Source organism: Meleagris gallopavo, chromosome 1 (genome assembly GCF_000146605.3).
Source record: "Meleagris gallopavo isolate NT-WF06-2002-E0010 breed Aviagen turkey brand Nicholas breeding stock chromosome 1, Turkey_5.1, whole genome shotgun sequence".
Taxonomy (NCBI): Eukaryota; Metazoa; Chordata; class Aves; order Galliformes; family Phasianidae; genus Meleagris; species Meleagris gallopavo.
In genome coordinates this window covers 140,594,164-140,603,685 of record NC_015011.2, presented here as the reverse complement: position 1 = coordinate 140,603,685, position 9,522 = coordinate 140,594,164, and the positions used below count along the sequence as shown (strand labels likewise).

The following is a 9,522-nucleotide window of genomic DNA, read 5'->3' as shown; positions in this document are numbered from 1 at the left end:
TTTTACCTATTAGAAACCTCACATTTCATAAGAGAAAACCTCTGGATCATGCTGTATGCTACAGCCAGGAAGAAGTTCGTACATAACGTTCTTGGGCCATCTGAGGCCATGCCCAATACCAGGCAAATAACTCCATGGTAATAACAGGCCAGGCAAGCAAGACACCCAAGAGAATTTTGAAGGAAACTGGAATAGCACCCTCCAAATAATTATCAAATGTGTCTCTTCATTAACCTGAATGCTGTTTTTAGACTGACTCAAATCAGACGTTCACCAAGAAGTCAAGATCCCCTTTGGACTAGCAAACACTAAGGGTGAAGCTCCTTGAACACTCTTAATGGCAAACATACAATAATGACTTCCAGCTAAATCACCTGCTGAATCAGTTGCAAAAGTACTAGTGCAAGTCAGTGCAAGAAGGTGCAAATGTGCTTAACAGAATGAGGTCGGAAGCACCACTTAACATCACTGCATTGGGTACAGGCAATTCCTTCGAACTGGAAGTTGGATGAGTACCTTTCAAACATTTCAAAAACATAGCCTTTTTAATTACTTTGTTTTAAGCCCACAATGCTAGTATTTAACTTCAAATTTCTTCACAAATCTGTTGAGACAAAGAGCTATCTCACTATCCCTTTCTCCCACTGAACTCTTTCTTTGGAGCAATGTCAAAGCATAAGCACATCACACAGAATGGCCAGGGTTGGAAGGGACCTCAAGGATCATGAATCTCCAACGCCCCTGCCACATGCAGGGCCACTCACCTCCCCATTTAATACTAGACCAGGCTGCCCAGGGCCCCATCCAACCTGGCTTTGAACACCACCAGGGACGGGACATCCACAACCTCTCTGAGCAACCTGTTCCAGCACCTCACCACTTAAGAACTTGACATGAACACAGGCTCTGAACATGCAAGCTGACAACAACTTACATTTCCACACGTTCACATGTATTGAACCCGAGGCCCCTGAAATCAACTACACTTAGGATTTCCCCTATGATAACAAACAAATTGTAATAAATGACATTACACACTGATGTGAATAGATATTGAAATTCTTTCCCTACTTAATAATATGAAAACATTAACCATGCTCAGTATACACGTAGTCACTCTTTGTGGGAAGATTAACTTTATAGCAGTAAAAACAAACTACTCTGAATTCACAAAATAACTCCTTCCCAACCACAGAGCACTGAATGTAGTAAAAGCAGTTTAGCTTGTGACTCAAATTTCCCAAGCTAGAGCAGCATCTGTCACCATGCTATCTCTTTTGAAATCCACAGCTAAGCTCAGTATCAAAAAGCAACCACAATACACAAAGCAGCAGCTAAGGGTTATTTATTTACATGATGGCTCTATATTACATGCCTTCCTGTCTTCTAGGTGCTCTGAATCAGCATTACTCATTCTCAGTTAATGTTGTGACTGAACTTAAATCTGAAGGGTATTTTAAATATATTTTGGTTATTCAGTTAATTCTATGTCAGAGAATGCTTTGGGTTGGAAGGGACCTGTAACATCATCTAGTTCCAACCCCCCTGCTATAGGCAGGGACATCTCCCTTTACACCAGGTTGCTCAAAGCCCCATCCAGCCTGGCCTTGAATGCTTCCAGGGAGGGAGGCATCCACAGCCTCGCTGGGCAACCTGTTTCACTGTCTCACCACCCTCACAGTAAAGAATGTCTTCCTAATATTTAATCTATATCTACTCTCTTCCAGTTTAAAGCCATATTCCCCTTGTCCTGACATTACTTGCCCACCTAAGAAGTCCCTCCCCAGGATTCCTGTAGGCCCCTTCAGGTACTGGAAGGCATCTATAAGGTCTCCTCAGAGCCTTCTCGTCTCCAGACTAAAGAGCCCCAGCTCTCTCAGCCTGTCCTCACAGGGGAGGTGCTCCAGCCCTCTGATTATCTTCATGGCCCTCCTCCAACAACTCCATGTCCAGTCACTCAATACTCCCACTGTGTGAATAACTATGTTTCTTAGTAGAAGAAACTACAAAAGGGACTATTTAATTTCAGCTGGTAAGGACTGTAACATTGTTTATACACAAACTTGATCCCTGAAGTTTCAAACCTTTGGAAGAATGGGGTGTTAGTATTACTGGTGTTTTTGTCCCATATTTTTTATTTTGTAGTATTCTTTTCTAAGATTATTAGAAGAAGAAACTTTTCCAGAGTACTACCAAGTATGGAGAAGAAAAAGAAAAAGTAATTTTTTTTTCCTTGATTTTCTCAGAATTATGAAATTCACATTCCTTAAACTACTGGTATCAACAATATTGTCTCAGACAGAAAAATTATCCAGAACTGCTCTTTTTGGATACAACAATATTGAAAGGGCTAAATAACAAATCTATCTCTTAAACCACCTGATATCCTTTCCTTCTGATGGTGAGCAGAAAGAAATTCCAGTTGGTCCTGGAATACAAATGGCTTTTTTTTTTTTTTTCTCCTCTCCTTCAGAGAAGGCCCCAAACCAAAGGCTGGCCTGGGCCCAGTGACTTCGAAGTAGAATTCCAGCTGAGGTTTGGATACATACCGACACCACCACATACACCAATCTGAATCAGTCTGCAATCTGCTTGGTTCCTTGGGACGCAGAGCTAAGGTTAATTTGTTCTTAAAAAGCAATCTAACATCTTAGACCAAGTACACAAAAGTGTGAGAGAAAGATGGCATCGCTCCCCGCCACGCCCCTGGAGTTATCTTTCTTGCTGCCTTCTTTTTGCTCTGGATACCCATCAGTAGCATCAGGTTGACAGCACCACCTAAAATAAAGCATAAGTTTACAGAACGGAGACACGAGATGGCTGAAGTTGGAACAGGCTGCCTGAAGTCACCTGGTCCAAACCCTGCCCAAGTAGGAACACATTAGTCTCACCAGTCTGAGGTGTGAGATCCACAAAGTTTCCCACAAGGGTTCTTAGTCACGTCTTTCTAGTTTTTCCCACTTTAACTGCCAGAGCCTCCAAGGCAGGCAGCAATCTTTGAAGCCAGCAGCAGAATGCACAAAGACAATAATCTTAATTTCCCATTCCTCCTTTCATACCTGAATCATCAGTCAGAGGGGAGGGGATGACAAAGTGCTCTAACAGATTCGCTAACTCATCTTTACACAAAGAATCCCACTTCCCGCCCCTGCAGTCAGATTGAGTTTTTTTTTTCTTAATGTGTCTGCAGCAAAGCTGGTATTTCTTTCAACAAGCAGCAACAGTATCTGCTACAGATGTTGGATTTCTTTTACCAAATGTTTGCTCTCCAAGCAGGTTTTCTTCATAAAAACCCCCTTCAGAGCTTCTGCTCAACTTTCTGAACACCTCTGGATGCTTCATATACCATTTTCCCAAGCACAGTCCATTGTACCAATGAAATCCTGGTCATTGTTTCACACATGAAGCAAAGCAAATTGTTTTCATGGCCCTTAAGACTGTTTTTCCATTTGTTTGTTTCGTTTTTAATAGTACAGGAAATTTCTATTCTGGAGTTAATACATGCTCACTTTCATTCTCACCAGAATAACTCGATGTACTTCTACAGGAAAAAATAAACCCCACAGCACTCTCACGATACAAGACCTAAGATTATTTCACAGTGTCTTAAACTTAATCATCTACATACACCAGTGCCTTTGGAGTAAGACAGAAAGCAATCCTTCCCCCACTCACCTGCCTATCCTCTGTATGAAGGTCTCAGATAAGTTTACATGCTTGGAATAATTAGAGTATCTTCTCATCTTTAGGGATGCTATTTCCAAAATCTTTCAATGAGAAGAGCATTGTGTAATACATAGATTACTTCTGCAGCTTTATGCATTTTACGCTTTGTATAATTAATGCTTTTGATGGCCACAGATGCTCTAAGGGGAACGTGGAGAGACAAAGAAGAATGAATCTGTCTTATCCTTCTCTCAAATGGAGCTTTGCCTTCAATACCAGATCAAGTAATGTACCCAAGATCATTTGACCTCAAAACCAGAACTAAATACTAGAAAGAGGGATTTACATACATTTTTTTATACGCCGTATTTTCAACATCAGTACATTAAGTAAATTCTTCTAACTCCATCACAAATTTCAGTTTCTTGGATCCCAGTGATGAAGATGAGACACTCAACAGTGAGCCACTAGCACCAATCCCCCTCTCAGTATTTACAGAAATTCAAAGTAAAAGCAATACATGCAATGCATTTCTCAGAACGATGCACCCAAACTTTCTGCTATCTGAAAAACAATTCTCTCTTATTAGCTTCCATGAGTTACCAGTACCTTTTCTTTATTATTATTTTTTAAAGCAAGTGTGTGAATTTTGCATGAATTAGTCTTAAATCTACTTCAAAAACACAATATCAGGTATGGTCGTGGTCAAATCCACCAATAATTGAGTTTCGTATGCAAGTGCATTCAGGTGATGGTTATCTAATCTCAGGCACTACTCAGAGGCAAGTGATCAATCACCTCAATAGCCATGTACACCTAACAGTAATTTGGGCAATGACACCTGTGCAGTAACAATAAACAGTTGATATTAAAGGTGCAGTTTTCAGAACTAGCAATTATAGACCTTTTTGAGACATTGGCATAGGTCACAATGCAGTATAAGCAAACACATGGCTTTAAGCTGGACATAATGTTTTAAGTTTACTGCATAAGATGTTTAACGTGGGGAAAAATAATCAGAGCTGTGGAATTCCCAAGTTTTATTTCAGGTGTGAGAAGTTACACTGCTATTGAGATACAAACATGTGATCCTGCTTGGGCTTTTAGGGGCATTAGTAGGAGGGGGAGAAGAAAAACTCTGTAGTGTTCTGTCCTGCATGAGCTGTTGCCACCATAGCCATCTGCCACTGCTGTACACCTGATGTTTGCTGTATTAGAAACAACAGTTTTTAAAGCATTTACTCCTATCTCAAACAATTATCCTTATCCCTGGGCTAGGAAAAACTCTAGAAAAAAAAATATTAAGAAATCAGGCATAGCTAACAAGAATGATCTGCTGCCACTGAATTATATTTTTGTTCATACAACAATTTTTCCCCTCACAATTTCTTTCTGAACAGGCTTACTGACATTTAAAATTTATGCAAGTCCTAAGGTATTTATTAATAGAAACTTTAGTGCTATAGCCCAGCCTCTGAATCTTCCCAACCACAAAAATGTCTCATACCCAACAACTCCTCTTAGCAGTACCAGACTTGCCAGAAACAACCATTCCATTACTACTGCTTTGCATCCAATTGAAAAGGTTTTCACAAGCACTTTGCTGAAGTAAAATTAGCATATTTATCACAAAGATCACGTACTCTGCCAATTTTTATTTCCTTAAGGAAATGTAAGTGGTGCATGCTATAAACTAAAACCACCTATTCAGGTTTGAGCATCATCTTCCCCTCCTACCCTCCGCCCCAGAGTTCAACAGTTCAGATACTAAGCACTACAATTCACATCCAGATCCTTCAGGCTGAGATGCCTTGGGATGATGCTGAACAGCCAGCAACTGTTTTTCTTTGAAAATCCTCAGTGTCAGCTCTCATCTCTTTGCTTTCACTCACCCATTCATAACAAAGTACTTCTTCCAAAATTGTTACGTATTTAATTTCACATTCCAAACTCAAAGCTTTATCCACGTTTCCACCTTTACAGCATCCATCAACTGTTCCAGTCCCTGCTCTCTGTATCAGCATCCCTCCAGCATTCCATATCACTTTCTCAGTTGCTGGCTTGCTTTAAGGAAAGAGGGAACTACTTCTTTCTACACAACTGCAGCTAAAAATCTCACCATTGATGAGGTTTCAAATACTCCATTCACCGTACACAGAGCAAACACTGCAGAAAAGCACACAAACCCTCTCTGTGTACAGGACATATGAAAGGATACACAAATCAGACAAAAAATACCAAGCCAAAATGAATACTGCACAATCCTCCAAGTAACAGTGCTCTTGGAGAAGCAGCATGTTAAAGCATAGTAATAATGTAGAAAAGATCAGGATTGTGAAGTCAGAGTTGAAATTGTGTTCAAGTCTAGTATAAGCCTCCTTAAAACAAAGAGCAACCAAACAACAACAAACCTCCTCTGATTGTTGATCCAAGCGTTGTTTTGGAGATCCAAGCACTGTTTTTAGGATATACTGACTTTCTTCTACATCTGAGAAGCTGACTTTCTGCAAGACTTTTAGAACTTAAGGCCTCTACCCGGTACTTAAAGTTACATATAAAGCCCCAAAGTGATTATTTCAGCCTTCAAACACTCAAACCTACTTTGTATTAAGTCAAGAAGAACTGCAGAAGATGATCTGGGGATCGCTTAAATTTCATACCATTTTCCCCATATCTCCAGTGTGTATAACGTTGATTTTTCTATAGGGGAAACATTTACCAAGTTATTTGGTACATGTAGATCTTTTAGTTATCTGCATACACGATAAGGGCATTTTACTGTTAACTTGACAAAAGAAGAGCCAACCTGGCATACCATTCTCCTAGTTGCTTGTTCATCCATCTTTAAATGGAAGGTTAATTTAGGATAAGGTACAACACCTACTTTGTCACTACAATAATTTATCATTATCATTTCACTGAATGAGACACCAAACTCCACTTCTCTACCATGTTTTAGGTAACACAGTACCACTTAAAGAGATCACTGCCAGTTACCATAAGGCTAAAATTGCATTGAAATCTGCTCTTGATAAGACTGCTAGTTTTAGAAACAGACTTTTCACCCTCATACTCCTCCCGAAACACAGATGTATTTGGATGGCCAAAGGCACCAACATGAAGTCACGCAGCGTAAGTCAAAATAAGTTAGTCAAAACAGTGGCATTGTACAAGAAAATCATGTTAAGCAAGCATGCTAATGTGCTGAAAATAGCAAAAACAGAATCCAGACAATCAATATATATCTTATGTGCCATAGACAATGAGAAGTTGATAGACAAATAATAACATTTGCAACTGTGCCAACTAAACCATACCTGTTGGTTCAGAAAAGTAAAACAAAGAAAAAGAATGTATGAGATCTTAAAAGTTGCCAAGATAGCTTGTTTCATTCTGATTAAAACTAGCTTGGCCAACCACATCTGCTTACTATTCAGTCAGGCTATATAGTCTATCAATTGGCTGAAATTCGCTGACGTTCAGCTCCAATGAAAAGCAATAAGAAAATATAAGATATGTCATACTATAATATGATACTGATAACACTGTTTTCAATCCTCTTTCATGAATATGATTCTAGGAACATTTATACAGCGGAGAAGATAAGCATGTTTCAGAAATGCTATCTGGTAAGCCTCATTTAAACATGGAAGATGCCTTTTATTTAAAACAGTGCAAGACAGACATTTTTGATGGCAAAAACAGATGGGCTTGTTAACTAGAAGCTACAATAAAAAGACAAGAATCTACACAATTTTACAAGTATTAGCAATTATCTTCTGTCTCCTACTGCAAATAATAATGGCATGACTTGTGTCACTTCTCAGCACATCCTGCTGCAGAGATGTACAATCTGAAGCAGTATTTGGTTGTACACATCTGGGCAGACGATCACCATGAACTGCAAGCTTGAATTCATTCCTTCCTACCTCCAGAACCCTCACTGCAAGCCCAGCCAAGGGAAAACAGTTTCAGTATTTTTACAGTATTGGAAAGCTTCAGAATTTGTCCATGAACCAAGTGATGACAGTAAGATCACATTAGTTACTAATGCTGAGCAATGTTTAGTAGACAACCCAGTTCAGAAAATCCTTGGGGGGTGCTCTACCAAAGAGCTTGTGAGGCAGATTAGAGAAAAAAAAAAAAAGTGGGTCTTTAAAGCAACAGATCTGAATAGAACCTTCCACAAACATTTCAATACAGCTAAGAATCCCGTGTCTATCACATCAGCCTAAGAAACTTTTCTCATAATAAAAGCCAGGAATTCTGTCAGCCCAGAAGCCAGTCAACTTAGAGAAGTAAGTATTTCTTATTTTTAATAATTTAAAGTATAGAATGGGACTACCCTAAACTCCTTTTCAAAGAAAAAAAAAGTACAATTTCATTCTAAACATCACAATGCCCTATAAAAAATTACAGCAAATTCAAAAATTAACTCATAAAGGAACAGTTGGGATCAGTAGGCTTTTATTACACAATTTAAGCATCACGTGAGGAGGAATTCAGTAATCAAGTAAAGGGTGTGATAGCAGGGAGGACGTAACAGCAGGGGCAACATCGCTGGCACAGGAGGGTGAGCTTCAGCACAAGGCTGAGACAGACAGGGATGTTGCTCTGCATGCCAAGCTAACAGAAAAGGATCACAAACTTGTCCTGATTGGTAAGTCATTAGTTTCGCTTTCAAAAACAGTGAGGGAAGACCTTCTACAAAGCAAGACTGAGCCAGTATTCCACTTAGCTTCACTTCTTTCAGCTCTTCAGAATTCTGCAGAATAATCTGCTGTGGCAAAAATACTTTGAATATTAATGAATAACATCACTTGACGTATTTGATCAAGTTGAGGAAATAAAAGAACGAGGAAAATGTTTTCCAACTCATCTCAATGACACCAATTATAAGTGAACTCAGGAAAACACATCCAAAGGACGGAGGCAAAAGGGATGCTTTACTGGGGGAGGGAAGGCAGGTAAAGGTTGCTGAGTATTGTGAGAGCAACTTTACTTCTATCGTGACATACCTCATACCTGAATCCCCTTCATGCTCCCCTCCTCATCCCTATCTCTCCAGGAAAGAGTTGAAGTGTTAATGTCAAGTAGATGTTCGGTGCATGTACACATGTTTGGTGAAAAGCTGTCACTCAGGCGGACGGTGAACTGTTCCTATTAACACCTGTGTTATACAGTCCTCAAACCACAGTTATATAAAGAGGAATTTAATTCCAGAGCCATCATTTTCATAAAGTACGCCTTTAAATTACAGCTGCAGCACGCAGCCCTGTCTTAGATCTGTACACGTGAGAGGAGAAGCCGTATGTTCTGACAACCAGTACAGAGAAGCAAAGACCACGCTTGGCATTAACGAGGCAAAACAGCTTCCGGCATCCCAGCACCGAAATCTCTCTACTTACACAGCGTTCAGAGCTTACTGAAACGTTCAGTAGGACAGGGAGACAACAGGACCACGCGGAGAACAAACGCACAGCGCGAAGGAGAGCCCTACGAGAAGCTCTGCCCAACCTTGCTCAGCACTTCAGGTTAAATTAATGCAGCAAACCGTGCAGCAGCGAGCACGGCGCAGGCAGGAGGGACGCCCAGCACGCTCAGTTGATTCCTGCCATCCTTCCGCACGAGGCGAGACACCAAACGCGACAACAACAACAAAGTGCTCTAATTGCGAGGCGTTAGGACGGAAAGAATGACTTTTGCACCATTCGCCCGGCCGCGAGAGCGCTGGGAAAGAGGCGAGCTGCGAGCCGCAGCCGTCCCGCAGGTGGAAGACGGCAGGAGGCCTCCGTCCGCATCTCGGACACTGCCCCGTTCCTCGCGAAACAAAAGGCACAAAATAACAACGGGAAG

At 40.5% G+C, this 9,522-nt stretch overlaps 1 protein-coding gene across 1 annotated transcript in view; it reads right to left on the bottom strand.

Moving 5' to 3' along the window:
• DOCK9 (dedicator of cytokinesis 9) overlaps positions 1 to 9,522 on the bottom strand; it is a 115,785-nt gene that overhangs the window by 105,609 nt on the left and 654 nt on the right.